Raw genomic sequence first — 15,749 nt, forward strand, 5'->3', positions numbered from 1 at the left:
TAAAAAGTTGAAACTGATAGTGACACTACTTGTGTAACCTGAGGCCGAAACATATAAAATGAAAAACTTACGAGGTCATCACTGTGTTTCCCTAAGGCAGTGTGCCTAGTCAGTGAAAGATACTGCGAAAGAGATCATGCCAGCTACTGCTTGTGAAGTAGAGACTATGCACCACAAAGAAACTGATATTGCAAGCAAATAAAAAATTACTAAATGAAAAATCAAAGTTATGCAGCAGTATTTTCCTGCCCCAACAGATTTCATCAGTTTTATGTATACATACATAGGTACATACATTATCAGTGATCACAGACCTTGAAGACCTTGTGCCGACCTCAGTGTTCCTCCATATGTGACAATCTTGTGCATTTTGGATCCAGTTTCATGGATGCCCAACTGCTGAAAGTCCTTCTGCAGTTCATCCTCCCATTGCTCCCTTGATCCTCCAATTGGATGAGTACAATCAGACTTTTCCATAAGCACAGCTTTAGCCTGGCACGTTCTGCTCTCCTGGCAATGTGCCCTGCCAGACTTATTCTTCATGCCTTCATTTTCTGCACAACATTCAATTGTTTCATTAGGCCATACAGTTCCCAGTTCACTCTATATCTCCTTGTGTTCTCTTCACAGGTTGGCCCAAAGGTTTTTCTTGAGATTTTCCATTCAGAGACCAGGTTCTCTGCATCCGTTTTTGTGGTGCTTAACATTTCAGTCCCATATAACAATGCTGGTACTATCACTGCATTATTGGCTTTAAGTCTGATCTTGACTGACAGATTTCTTGATGACATTATCTGCTTCAGACTGAAATAAGTTTTAGACTGATTGATAGATGATTAATTTCTTGTTTCAGGTTACTATGACTGTTGAACCAGGTGGCAAGGTATTTAAAATTTCCACTCTGGTTATATTCTTTATTCCAACCTTTAAAGGGACATTATTAGGGGCTTCCATGGATACTTCTATCATTTCAGTTTCCTCCCATATTATCCTCAGTACAACTTACTGACATTCTCATTAAGTCCTCTACAGTTTCTGCCACCTTTTCCTGTGACTCCATATCCAAATATCTGTTTTCTTCAATTTAGTTTCACCCCTTTACCTTCCCTTTTCATTTCCTGAATTATTGCCTCCAGGACCAAATTAAAAAGTAATGGTGAAATGGCATCACCTTGTCTCACACCTGTTCTGACGCTGAATTCCTTGGATAGCTCCCCCTGGTATTTCACATTGCCTTTTGTCTCTTCTGTTTACACCTTCACCAAATTAATTACATTCCTTGATATGCCAAGCACCCATAGGATGCTGTACATGCTTATCCTGTGTATACTATCATATGCCTTTGAGAAACCTACAAATGTTTACCAGGAACAGATGGTTGAATTCCCAGCACTTCTCCCAGATTTACCTCATAGTGAAAATTCGATACATGGTTACCTTCCTGCCTTAAAACCTGCCAGGTCCTCTACAACAATGTCTTCAACAAAAGGCTTCAGCATTTCAAGAATTATTAATGATAACATTTTATATGGTACACTTGGTAGAGAAATACCTCTATATTTACTTCAGTTCCTTTCCTTGTTCTTTTTGTGCAGTGGGATAATGGTAGCCAACTTCCGCTCTTTTGGGGTGTCCTCCTTTCTCCGTACTTCACTTATGAGGTTATGCATCTCTTTCTGAAGTGTTTCACCTCCTGCCTTTAACATATCCACCTTCAGTTTCTTAATTGCTCTATCCTTTTGAGTTACTTCAATTTCTTCTTCCTCTACACCTTCTGCAATTATTCCTTCTGGGAAAACTTTTCAGGATCTTCAGCATTGAGCAACTGCTCAAAATATTCCCGTCATGTATCCAGAATTCCTTTCTCCCAGTATTTCTTTTGTTTCTTCTTACCACTTTCTTATATATAATGTGAGATAACAGTAATCTCATTACAAAAATTATAAGAGAGACCACATTGCAGTTATATGAAATTGGTGCCAAGGAAAATACAAATATTTATGTATTATCTATCAAACAATGGAAAATCCAGGATGGAATGTAATAATGTTATGAGGAGGATAGTTGCTACTCACCTTATAGCAGAGGTGCTGAGCTGCAGATAGTCACAACAAAAAAGACCGTTGGAAAGCACTGGCTCCAGCTTCCAGAGACTGTGGTCAGGTGTGTGTGTGTTTTTGTTTTGTTTTGTTTTGTTTTGTTTTGTTTGTGTTAGTCAAAGGCCTTGTTGGCCAAAAACTCACTTTACAACAGCATAATTGGTGTACCTGTCTGCGATTCAACATCTCCGCTATATGGTGAGTAACAACTATCCTTTTCATAATATTGTTATGTATTATCTATCTGTGAATCCTCCATTATGGACCATCAGAGAAATAATCTTGGTCTCATCACTTCCCTCAGTACACACAAGACATTCCACAGCCATACTTTAACTTCACACTTTTGCTAAATTATCAGCTTTGTGAAAATCTGGATTTGAACAGATCTATGAGAGTGGCAGTTGTTGCTGATGCATAAATGAGAACTTATTTTCTAATTCGTCCATATGCTGCCTGACTACTTTTAGGTCTACGTCTACATAGATACTCAACAAGCCACCATACGGTGCATGGTGGTGGGTACCCTGTACCACTACTTCTTATTTCCTTTCCTGTTCCACTCACAAACAGATCAAGGGAAAAATGACTGTTTGTATGCCTCTGTAAGAGCCCTAATTTGTCGTATCTTATCTTCATGGTCCTTACACGCGATGTATGTTGCTGGCAGTAGAATTGTTCAGCAGTCAGCTTCAAATGCCAGTTCTCTAAATTTTCTCAATAGTGTTTCTCGAAAAGAATGTAGCCTTCCCTCCAGGGATTTCCATTTGAGTTCCTGAAGCATCTCTATAACACCTACTGATAACAAATTTAGCAGCCCGCCTCTGAATTGCTTCAGTCTCTCCTTCAATCCGACCTGGTATGGATTCCAAACATTGAGCAGCACTCAAGAATAGGTTGCACCAGCATCCTATAGGCAGTCTCCTTTACAGGTGAACCATTCTTTCTTAAAATTCTACCAATAAATCGAAATCAAACATTCGCCTTCCCTACCACAGTTCTCACATGCTTTTTCCACCTCATATCACTTTGCAACATTATGCCCAGATATTTAAATGACTTGATTGTGTTAAGCAGGGCGCTATTAATACTGTATCCAAACATCATAGGTCTGGTCTTCCTACACATCTGCATTAACTTACATTTTTTTCAAATTTAAGGCTAGCTGCCAATCACACCAACTGGAAATTTTGTCTTTTATCCTCCTACAGTCACTCAACTTTGACACCTTATCATACACCATGGCATCACCAGCAAAAAAAACACAGATTGCTGCTCACCCTGTCAGCCAGTTCGTTTATGTACAGGGTTATTCTAGATGATGAACCCATTTTCAAAACTTCATATTTATTCAAGTACAAATCCAAATTGAATAAGTTTTGTACTAATAAAAAGAGGAAGTTTCAAAGCTTTTTTTGTAATGTTTCATATCAATTTAATAATTTGTAATTAATTAGTTTTTAATAATTATTTAATAATTAAAAATGTGACAAATGTTATAAATGTTCAATGTGGCCACTGTTGGCTGCACACCAAATACTGATGCGGTAACCAAACTTGTCTCACACATGCGAAAGCGTATCTGCTGTTACTGAGTCCACGGCAGCAGTTATCCAGTTCCACAGATCATTCAGTGTGGTTGGTAGAGGCGGGCCGTAAACAGTTTCCTTCACATAGGGTGGAGGTTGAATAACAAATTTGGTACAAAATATCTGCTGCACTGCAATTTGTGACTCACTTTTTGCAAACTCAAGAACACAGAAAACCTTGTGCTCCACAGTTGCCATCTCATTCACAACTGACAGTGAAACGGAATGATGGCCCTACTGCCACTTCTGAAACCATCACCGCCCACCGGCCGCTACCCGCCAAAACTTTGAAACTTCCTCTTTTCATTGGTATAAAGCTTGTTCATTTTGGAGTTGTACTTGAAAACATAAGAATTTTTGAAAATGGGTCCATCATTTAGAATAACTCTGTATGTGGAGAACAACAGCAGTTCTATCACACTTTCCTGGAGCACTCCTGATGATACCCTTGTGGTTGATGAACACTCACTGTCAAGGACAGCTTACTGACTGGTCAACAAGGGACTGAATAGAAGCCTTAGACCCGCATAGTGATTTTGCATACGACCAGAATTTCCTTAGGTTCTCTGCCAGACCGTTTGCTAAGGTATGCTCTGCACGTAGATCTTTTCACAGACTCAAGAATCTCCACTAACCTTCGCTTGTTGTCATTTATGCATTCCCTTTTGAACCGAGGGTGCAACAGCCTCTGTTTTCTCAGCATCCGCTGAATTTTGTTACTAAACCATGGTGTACCTATTCCATCCTTTATCCACTTACTAGGCACATCACTCTCCAGACTACGATTTACAATCTGCTTAAACTTTGTCCACAATTCCTCTGCATCTATGCTACTGGAACTAAGTGATGCCAGTTCACTAAGTGAGATATTAATAACTGCTTATTTGATCTATCTAGCAGAAACACTGTCCTAGCCTCTTTGACTGATTTATGAACATCTGTTATCATATTTGTGTAATGACATCATGATTACTAATCCCTGTTTCTATACTGACATTGTCAATAAGATCTGGCCTATTTGTACTACAAGGTCTAAGATACTTCCATTGCATGTTGACTGCTGAGCTAGCTGCTCAGGACAATTTTCAGAAAATGTATTCAAAAATATTTCACATGACTGTCTGTCTGTATCCCCAGCAGTGAATCCATAGACATCCCAGTCTATACGTGGCAGGTTAAACTCGCCTCCAACCAGTATTGCATGATCTGGGTATTTCCACGGTATTGATCATAAACTTTCTTTGAATGACTCTAGAACTGTCACAGCAGAATTGAGTGGGCAATAAAAACATCCAACAATTAACTTGGTTTCACCTGCACCCGTTATATGCAACCAGATGACTTCACTGTCACACTCGACTTAGACCTCAATACAGACAATATTTTTGTCAACTGCTATTAACACTCCCCATCCTATGGCCTCTAATCTGTCTTTCTGATATACATTCCAGGACTCGCTAAATATCTCAGAGCTTTCCACTTTGAGTTTCAGCCAGTTCTCAGTCCATAGAATAATTTGAGTGCAATAACTTTCCTGGAGTGCTGTAAATTCAGGAACTTTATTCCAAATTACTGCGTAGCTTAAAAAACCCTCATGTGCACTCCACAAGTACTCTGCTACTGAGTAGCTGCTTCTTTTGTGAAGTGCACGCCTGACCTATGAAGGGAAGTCCTACAAATCCCCACACAATGATGCAGATCTAGAAATCTTCAGCCAAGACCGTCTCACAGAGTCAATGAAGCCTTTGGTTGAGACCCTCCACTCGGCTACAAACCAAAGGACCTTGATCAACTCTAGGAATGACGGTGCAAATTGTGAGCTCTACTTGCACTCTGTATATGAGGCCAGCAGTCTTCACTACCTCCTCCAGCCGCCTGTACAAAATGAAGATCATCACAGAATCCATGCGACAGCCATCATTGGTGACTACATGAGGCACAACATGTAGACGACTGCACCCTGCCTGCTCGATAGCCAAAGGCAACATCTCAGATGAGGGCCCCTCCCCCCCGGCAGGAGTGCACATTGGCTTTCTTTCTGACCCTAAATGCTATCTGCCTGAGGGACTCCATGACATGCCTAACACTGGAGCTCCAAATAACTAGTAAACTCCTCTCCCCATGAGCCTGCTTGAACCCTGCAAATGACATACGTTTGGTAGATATGGGGAACTGCCATTCATCGTCTTCCTCACTGTCGTTTTGTCTTCTGATTCCAGATGGGAAATCTTTCATGGTCATCTTAATATTGGGTAGTATTTCCAGAGTACTTGTTCAGTCTGTATCATCTGCTGTATATGTAGTATAGTCTGATCATCGTATCCTGAACACTTTGTTAGGAATGTCAGTTTTCCTGTTCCCTTCACAATTACATTTATTGGTTCATTGGTCTTTCCTCTCTGGGGTTACATGGATACATTCATTCACTCCTACTGGGGTCCAAATGCTGCTTGTTATCGATACAGGTTTCTTGATACAGTTATTTGGAATCTTCTTTGGTTGTTTCAACAAACCTAATACACAAGGGTTGCTGTCCCTTGTCATTTTGATTGTGAATGTGTTTTTGCGTATCTTCTGGGTTTGTGCCACTTCTGTGCAGACTAACTTATCCTGGCGTCTAGCTGCTTCAAGTCATCTGTTAGCTAATATTCAACATCAGGAGCTGGATATACATACCATTCCTTACCTCTTATGGGAAGTGTAATACCCTGTATAAATTAAAAACCTGGTTCTCCAGTAAGGGAAATTTCAATACATATGCTAGTATAACAATGAAAACAATGACTTTTTTCAAAATAATATCACTGGATAGATAAAACATATACTTACCAAGTGGTAGCAGAACACACACGTAAAAGGAGGTCATAATTAGGAAAACTTTTGAAGCCAGTGGCTCCTTCTTCAGGCCGAAGGGTTGAAGGGGAAAGAATATGGTTGAAGGAAAAGGACTGGAGAGGTCTAGGAAAAGGGGTAGATTTTGGGAAAGTCACCCAGAACTGTGGGTCAGGGGAGACTTACCAGATGAGATAAGAAAAGAAGTGGTGTGCATTGGTTAAGATTACATCAGTTTCTATTATTTGCAGGAATTCATACCCATTCTCCTCTTTGAGGTCTGGGGGAAACTTCTTGTCACTGGTGTTGTCCCTGATTATTCAAGGGTGATCTATTACATGCATGAGATTAACAATGTGTGGGGTTAGTAGCCCTATCAGTACATTCCTGATGGTTGCCTACAGCCATTCACATTCTCCCCTTAACTCTTGAAACATTGTGACCAACTGTGCCATCTGCACATTGGATACTGTCTCTAAGGTAATGTGCTGCATCCTCTGGTTTGTTTCATTCCAGAATTTGGAGACTTTTTTCTAGATTTTCTCTATATTGGCTCACAGGATATTAGAGTTCTTCTGCCGATCTTCTTCCGTGCTGCTGAAGTTGGCTATTGCTGGTTTTACTAATGTCACTTTCTCCTGACTTAAGTGCAATAGTTGCTTCTGTTCCTTTTCCACTTGTTTTATTCTGGTTTTAATGTACTCGTTGTATCACTCGTTTAAGGTACCAAATAAAAGTTTGCTCACATCTCCCACAAAGTTAGTGTACCCTTGCCTAGATTGACGTTCATGATGTGCCAGCTGCTTAATCAAAACCTGTGATTCTTGTACTCTGTCTTTCTGCCATTCTACCACATTCTCTGTAGAGTGCCCTTATGTAGTGCCTAGCCCTGCTGTCTAGGTCCATTTGTCTTGATGCTCTGTCGTGGCTTGTGCCATGTGTATTGTCTAATCAGTTTTTTCCTCCAGCCTCCATAAATTTATGTAGGTCACAATTTTCCATGTGATGCTGGTGATCTATACCTGCCCTTCCACATCATAGTAGACTCCTGGGGACGTACAGAACTCCTAAATCTGGTAAGCATCCACCTTGTACTGGATTGAGGTAACCATTGTCCACCCACCTATCAGAAGGGCTCCAAGCAGCATCTGTGAAGTGAAAGGGATTATCTTTACCCTCTTGATATTTACAATCCAACTTGAAGTTGCTTATGTCACCCTTCCTTCTCTGTTTTGTCCCTCCTTTCACTACTGCTACCAAGGTTAGGCTAATAGAGGCAAAGTGACTGGGGGTCAGCATGTCTCCAAGGACCAATCTTAGTGTCTGTATCACCGATACCCTGGGAATGCAAGATCTTTCTTCATCAGCTTTTATATATGATCCTACGGCATTTATTGGCCAGGATATCCCCTTCGGGGTTCGGCCGCCGTATTACAAGTCGTCTTAGTTGACACCGCTTCGGGAACTTGCATGTCAATGATGAGAGTTTTTACCCATTCTCTCCTTCTATTTTAGAACACCCTACACGATTTCATCACTGCCCCATATGTCTAAAGTTAGAAGAACTCTGTTAGTCTGTTTGGATTTACAGTTATGAATTTCTTATTCATTAACTGTAGTACTACATTTTGTCCACACATCCTTCTCCATCGACTTGTTAACTTCTTTGACCTCTCTCTTCTCATGCTTTCATCATGTAATAATACTTTGTCTGCAGCTTTAAATTCCTTGGGATTTTGCATATTAGCGTAATATTCCTGGTTCCTTTCCTTACACTCCTTATTAAAACTTCTTGCCATCTGACGCATCTGACACATCCCTTTCTTTAATTCTGTTACATAGTTGTCACGACTGTATTGCTTTTTGGCAGGATCCCATTGTAGGACCTCAGGAATGTTGAATACTCTACCAAAAACAGTTTGAGTGGGTTGAACCCAGTCTAGGAATGTTGGGATGAATGGATACAGCTTACCACCTTTGTGTAAACACAAAGGTGGTAAGCTGTATCCATTCATCCCAATTTTCCTGCTTCATTCCCACATAATGACAGTAGGTATTCTGTTAATTTTCTATGTGTTCTTTCGCGATCACCTTTTGTCTGTAGGTGGTATGCACAAGACTGAATCTTCTCAATCTTCAGTAAATGACATACTCTTTTTAGAATGTCACTCAGGGAATTGGGTCCTTGGTCACTCAGTAGTACTGGTGGTATTGCTTAGTTGCAGGTTATTCTGTCCACTATGACTCATATTATCATATTGGCGTCCTGTTGGGCTATAGGTTATGCTACAAGAAATTTTGTGAGGGCATCCAGGAATGTTACTACGTATCTGTTCCTTTTCTCTGTTATTTGAAGTGGTCCAACCACATCGTTCACAAGAAACGAATACCTGGGTAAGTATTTCGGTCTACGTTAAGGGCATCTTCACTGTATTTTGTGTAACTTTGTTCTGCTGACAACTCTTGCAACGTCGAATGTACTCTTCTATGTCTTTCTTCATATCCCTCCATGATCTGTACAGTTTAATGCAGTCATATGTGCGGCTGTTTCCTTGGTGTCCCCGTATAGATGAATCAAGAAACTGCTTCATAACAGCTCATTTTTCTTCCTCCCTTATCACTGGTCACTAATCGTCTTGCTCTTCCCCATCAGCCTGTTCAACACTGCCGCAGGATCTTTTGGTATGTGTGACAATCCATCTGCTACTGTGTTTTGCGATCCCTTTTTGTATGCAATCTTGAAGTCGTATTGTGAAAGTTTGATTCTGAATTTTGTTAATCCTGATGAAGGATCACTTTTACGCACCACTGGAATGGTTTGTGAACAGTGTGCACGATAAATTTTCTTGTGTACACATAAGGTCAGTAATGGCGTATTGCCCACACTATGGATAGAAGTTCTTACTCAGTTGTACTATATCCTCTGTTGGCACAGGTCAGTGTTTTGGATGAGAACGTCACTGGTAAATCCTTTCCTAGTTGTTCCTGTTCCCCCCATGAACCATGGACCTTGCCGTTGGTGGGGAGGCTTGCGTGCCTCAGCGATACAGATAGCCGTACCGTAGGTCCAACCACAACGGAGGGGTATCTGTTGAGAGGCCAGACAAACGTGTGGTTCCTGAAGAGGGACAGCAGCCTTTTCAGTAGTTGCAAGGGCAACAGTCTGGATGATTGACTGATCTGGCCTTGTAACAATAACCAAACCGGCATTGCTGTGCTGGTACTGCGAACGGCTGAAAGCAAGGGCAAACTACGGCCATAATTTTTCCCGAGGGCATGCAGCTTTACTGTATGATTAAATGATGATGGCGTTCTCTTGGGTAAAATATTCCGGAGGTAAAATAGTCCCCCATTCGGATCTCCAGGTGGGGACTACTCAAGAGGACGTCGTTATCAGGAGAAAGAAAACTGGTGTTCTACGGATCTGAGCGTGTAATGTCAGATCCCTTAATCGGGCAGGTAGATTAGAAAATTTAAAAAGGGAAATGGATAGGTTAAAGTTAGATATAGTGGGAATTAGTGAAGTTCGGTGGCAGGAGGAACAAGACTTCTGGTCAGGTGACTACAGGGTTATAAACACAAAATCAAATAGGGGTAATGCAGGAGTAGGTTTAATAATGAATAGGAAAATAGGAATGTGGGTAAGCTACTACAAACAGCATAGTGAATGCATTATTGTGGCCAAGATAGATACGAAGCCCACACCTACTACAGTAGTACAAGTTTATATGCCAACTAGCTCTCCAGATGACGAAGAAATTGAAGAAATGTATGATGAAATAAAAGAAATTATTCAGATAGTGAAGGGAGATGAAAATTTAATAGTCATGGGTGACTGGAATTCGAGTGTAGGAAAAGGGAGAGAAGGAAACGTAGTAGGTGGATATGGATTGGGGCTAAGAAATGAAAGAGGAAGCTGCCTAATAGAATTTTGCACAGAGCACAACTTAATCATAGCTAACACTTGGTTTAAGAATCATGAAAGAAGGTTGTATACATGGAAGAAGCCTGGAGAGACTAAAAGGTATCAGATAGATTATATAATGGTAAGACAGAGATTTAGGAACCAGGTTTTAAATTGTAAGACATTTCCAGGGGCAGATGTGGACTCTGACCACAATCTATTGGTTATGACCTGTAGATTAAAACTGAAGAAACTGCAAAAAGGTGGGAATTTAAGGAGATGGGACCTGGATAAACTGAAAGAACCAGAGGTTGTACAGAGTTTCAGGGAGAGCATAAGGGAACAATTGACAGGAATGGGGGAAAGAAATACAGTAGAAGAAGAATGGGTAGCTTTGAGGGATGAAGTAGTGAAGGCAGCAGAGGATCAAGTAGGTAATAAGATGAGGGCTAGTAGAAATCCTTGGGCAACAGAAGAAATATTGAATTTAATTGATGAAAGGAGAAAATATAAAAATGCAATAAATGAAGCTGGCAAAAAGGAATACAAACGTCTCAAAAATGAGATTGATAGGAAGTGCAAAATGGCTAAGCAGGGATGGCTAGAGGACAAATGTAAGGATGTAGAGGCTTATCTCACTAGGGGTAAGATAGATACTGCCTACAGGAAAATTAAAGAGGCCTTTGGAGAGAGGAGAACCACTTGTATGAACATCAAGAGCTCAGATGGAAACCCAGTTCTAAGCAAAGAAGGGAAAGCAGAAAGATGGAAGGAGTATATAGAGGGTCTATACAAGGGCGATGTACTTGAGGACAATATTATGGAAATGGAAGAGGATGTAGATGAAGATGAAATGGGAGATACGATACTGCGTGAAGAGTTTGACAGAGCACTGAAAGACCCGAGTCGAAACAAGGCCCCCGGAGTAGACAACATTCCATTGGAACTACTGATGGCCTTGGGAGAGCCAGTCCTGACAAAACTCTACCATCTGGTGGGCAAGATGTATGAAACAGTCGAAATACCCTCAGACTTCAAGAAGAATATAATAATTCCAATCCCAAAGAAAGCAGGTGTTGACAGATGTGAAAATTACCAAACTATCAGTTTAATAAGCCACAGCTGCAAAATACTAGCAAGAATTCTTTATAGACGAATGGAAAAACTAGTAGAAGCCGACCTCGGGGAAGATCAGTTTGGATTCCGTAGAAATACTGGAACACGTGAGGCAATACTGACCGTATGACTTATCTTAGAAGAAAGATTAAGGAAAGGCAAACCTACGTTTCTAGCATTTGTAGACTTAGAGAAAGCTTTTGACAATGTTGACTGGAATACTTCCTTTCAAATTCTAAAGATGGCAGGGGTAAAATACAGGGAGCGAAAGGCTATTTACAATTAGTACAGAAACCAGATGACAGTTATAAGAGTCGAGGGGTATGAAAGGGAAGCAGTGGTTGGGAAGGGAGTAAGACAGGGTTGTAGCCTCTCCCCGATGTTATTCAATCTGTATATTGAGTAAGCAGTAAAGGAAACAAAAGAAAAATTTGGAATAGGTATTAAAATCCATGGAGAAGAAATAAAAACTTTGAGGTTCGCCAATGACATTGTAATTCTGTCAGACACAGAAAAGGACTTGGAAGAGCAGTTGAATGGAATGGACAGTGTCTTGAGAGGAGTATATAAGATGAACATCAACAAAAGCAAAACGAGGATAATGGAATGTAGTCGAATTAAGTCGGGTGATGCTGTGGGAATTAGATTAGGAAATGAGACACTTAAAATAGTAAAGGAGTTTTGCTACTTGGGGAGCAAGATAACTGATGATGGTCGAAGTAGAGAGGATATAAAATGTAGACTGGCAATGGCAAGGAAAGCGTTTCTGAAGAAGAGAAATTTGTTAACATCGAGTATAGATTTAAGTGTCAGGAAGTCTTTTCTGAAAGTATTTGTATGGAGTGTAGCCATGTATGGAAGTGAAACATGAACGATAAATAGTTTAGACAAGAAGAGAATAGAAGCTTTCGAAATGTGGTGCTACAGAAGAATGCTGAAGATTAGATGGGTAGATCACATAACTAATGAGGAAGTACTGAATAGGATTGGGGAGAAGAGAAGTTTGTGGCACAACTTGACCAGAAGAAGGGATTGGTTGGTAGGACATGTTCTGAGGCATCAAGGGATCACCAATTTAGTATTGAAGGGCAGCGTGGAGGGTAAAAATTGTAGGGGGAGACCAAGAGATGAATACACTAAGCAGATTCTGAAGGATGTAGGTTGCAGTAGGTACTGGGAGATGAAGAAGCTTGCACAGGATAGAGTAGCATGGAGAGCTGCATCAAACCAGTCTCAGGACTGAAGACCACAACAACAACAACAACAACAACAGTTGTCCTTGGTGATTATGAATTGCTTCGTGAAATTAGGATACTGTAAGATCAGCAGGCTTATTATTTTCTCTTTTGATTCCCGGAAATCTGGTTCCTGCTGTGTTGACCACTCATAGTTATCTCCCTTCTTCAACAATTAATGTAGTGGTTTTGGCTATCCAGCTGAAGTCCTTCATGAAGCATCTGTAGAATGATATGATCCCTAGGAAACTTTTTAATTACTTAATAGTACTGGATCTCAGTTATTCCATTATTGTATGCACTTTCTGATGGTCTACTTTAATCCTTCTGTCATAAGTATGTGTCCTGAGTAAGCTACTTCTTCCTAGAGGAATTCACACTTCTCAACCTACAGTTTTAAGGTGTGCAATCAGTACCTTTCAAACTCTTCTCCAAGTCTGGCATTATGCCCTTGCAATGTAGATCCAAACATGACCACATCATCTAAATATACAAACATTGTGTGTCCTTGCCGTCCAGGTAGTACTGTGTTCAGCAGCCTCTGAAAAATGGCTCCACTATCTATTATTCCCATTGGCAATCTCTTCTGGAATGGAGAAGGCTGTTTTCCCCTTCATCTTCCTTCAACAGTATCTGATGATAACCCTTTGTATAGTCCAATTTGGTGAAGTATTTGGCCTTCCCTAAGCTATCTAGAGCTCATCGATCCAGGTAGTTGAAATACAGTGTTAATGTATTTGTCATTCAACCTTTGTTAGTCTGTGACTACCTTCCACTTTCGCTTCCCTGAAGCATTCAGCTTCTTCAAAATTAATAGTAATGGGAAATTAAACCCACTCATGCTTGCCATAATGATATCTTCCCTTAACATTATATCAATCTCATTTGAGAGGGGCTCCTTTTGCGCCTCTAGTAGCCGATACAGCCGGATATTTATGACTTTACCGTGTACCTCTGTTTCAACCTAATCTCATGCTTCACCATCTTTTTGTACATTAATCTGTCTCCAGGGAAGTAAAATACATCATGGTATACAATACATAGCTCAAAAATCAAACTGCTTTCATCTTCGTTTAAAATGACCTACGTGAATCACTTCTTTTAACCTGCTAATCCGTGACATAGTCTCCTGGTCCACAGGGACTGTTGTACTATGTTTGTGGCTCTTCTCACCATTTTTAATGGCAGGTACTGTGTCTATCTTTGCCTCAAGACACTTCAATATAACTTCTTCTTCTGTAGTATTCAGAATACTTACAAAGCATGTGTCTCTTCACACAGTCACTGACACTGCAATCTTACCCTCTTGTGTGCCTGTTCATATAACATCACTTGGGCTCTTTCTTTTCCATCTGCTGCTCAACTTTTTCTCATGTTTCCTTTAGCTACGGTGCCTCTGTGCTTCTGATGTGTCCTGGTTCTCTTTCTGGACGTCTCTCTCATATCTCTGTTCTGTCTTTGGCTCTACCTGTGTCCCTGTTGATGCCACCATTCTTGCTATCCATTCCTCTAGGCTGCCTGTCATCAAGTTCATGGGATGGTGTTCATTTCTTTGTTGCTGTCTCCCAGTCCACAAGATTCAATAGTTATGCTCGTGTTCCATTCATAACTGTAATGGTTGGCCATTCACTCATAACATCTTCATTGCATAATCTATGAGGACTTATTGCTTCTTGCAGAAGTCTCTGCCTAAAATTCCTTCATATGGGATATCTAACTCGTTCCCTACTACATGGAACTTGTGCTCCACAGACGCATCAGCATCTGTTCTCAATGTTAACATTGCGGCTGCACGTGTTTCTATTTCTTCTTCATTGATCCCTCATAGTTTTAGTCTCTCATCGATGTCAGTGCCCATCGTACTATCCATTGCTGACTCCTTTATGATGCTAACCTGAATGGCACTATCTACTATAAAACTTGAGATTTCCATGTCCACTCGCACACAGCCAATGCATACTCATGCCGTCTCTTCGTTTCCCAGTTTTCGAATTTTTGTATTTGGTGGCCTATTCTTGACATTACACTGTTGGATTGTGTCTCCTGGTTCTCTGCAAATATAACATATTATAGATCTCACCTTATCACCCCCTGCATGTACTTGTGTTTTTCACTTGTGGCTCCGAGCCGATCGTATGCTTCCTATGACCCTGTGATGATCTGTGCGTGATGCCTCATTTGTCCTCCTTGGTGGTTTGGTGGTGACGGATGATTTGGCTGTGTGGCATCTATTTTTCTGACGTGTCTTTCCATAGCACAGTACCTTGCATGATGACCTCCTTTCTTACATCTTGAACAGTAGTCTCTCATGCGACCAAAGTCATCGAATATTTCTTAATGCTAAATCCACCACTTGTGCCTAATGTTAAATCCTCTCCTCTTGCTCACAAAGGTTTTAATCTTCATTTCTGACCTTGTTTCCATGCCACAGTGTGTTATGCTCACTGTCATTGTCGATCAGGCAAAGGGCTCTGTGTCAGCATCTTGTAAAGGCAAACATTATGGAATGACTGCATTGCTGATTCAGGTGTTGTCAGCCCAACCTCAGCTGGTGTAACTGCTTGCAACAGCATTTTCAGTGTTTACTGGCAACGGGCTGTCAGCAGCAGTCTCATAATTCTGTGGCACAGAATAGCTGACAGATTGAAGACCTCTTGTTCTTCCTTCCTTCTTGCCAGTTCATGCTGTACATTAAAAGTGCTGCACTGCCTATTATAAGGGACCCGATCTATGCCAAAAGCTCAAACTGATTTGTTTTCCGAAGAGAAAATCGTATCTTTTGTTCTCAGACACCTTACTTTGTAGACAAGATACTCAGCCAGGAATTGAAGCCTGGACCCCACATCTCACACCAGTCTCTATGTCATAACCTGACAGGGACCACAACATACTTATGTGAATTCCCCAGTTGAATAGGAAGTGATGTGGGATTTTTCAGGTCCATCAACTCTCTGGCATGCAAGCAGCTTCGTGC

The 15,749-nt window shown here is 40.8% G+C and overlaps 1 protein-coding gene across 1 annotated transcript in view; it reads left to right on the forward strand.

Annotated features, from left to right (window-relative positions):
- LOC124612275 (autophagy-related protein 2 homolog A) overlaps positions 1-15,749 on the forward strand; it is a 492,429-nt gene that overhangs the window by 337,883 nt on the left and 138,797 nt on the right. The gene's annotated exons all lie outside the window — the stretch shown is intronic.

The sequence above is a fragment of the Schistocerca americana genome, chromosome 4 (genome assembly GCF_021461395.2).
Source record: "Schistocerca americana isolate TAMUIC-IGC-003095 chromosome 4, iqSchAmer2.1, whole genome shotgun sequence".
NCBI classification, from domain to species: Eukaryota; Metazoa; Arthropoda; class Insecta; order Orthoptera; family Acrididae; genus Schistocerca; species Schistocerca americana.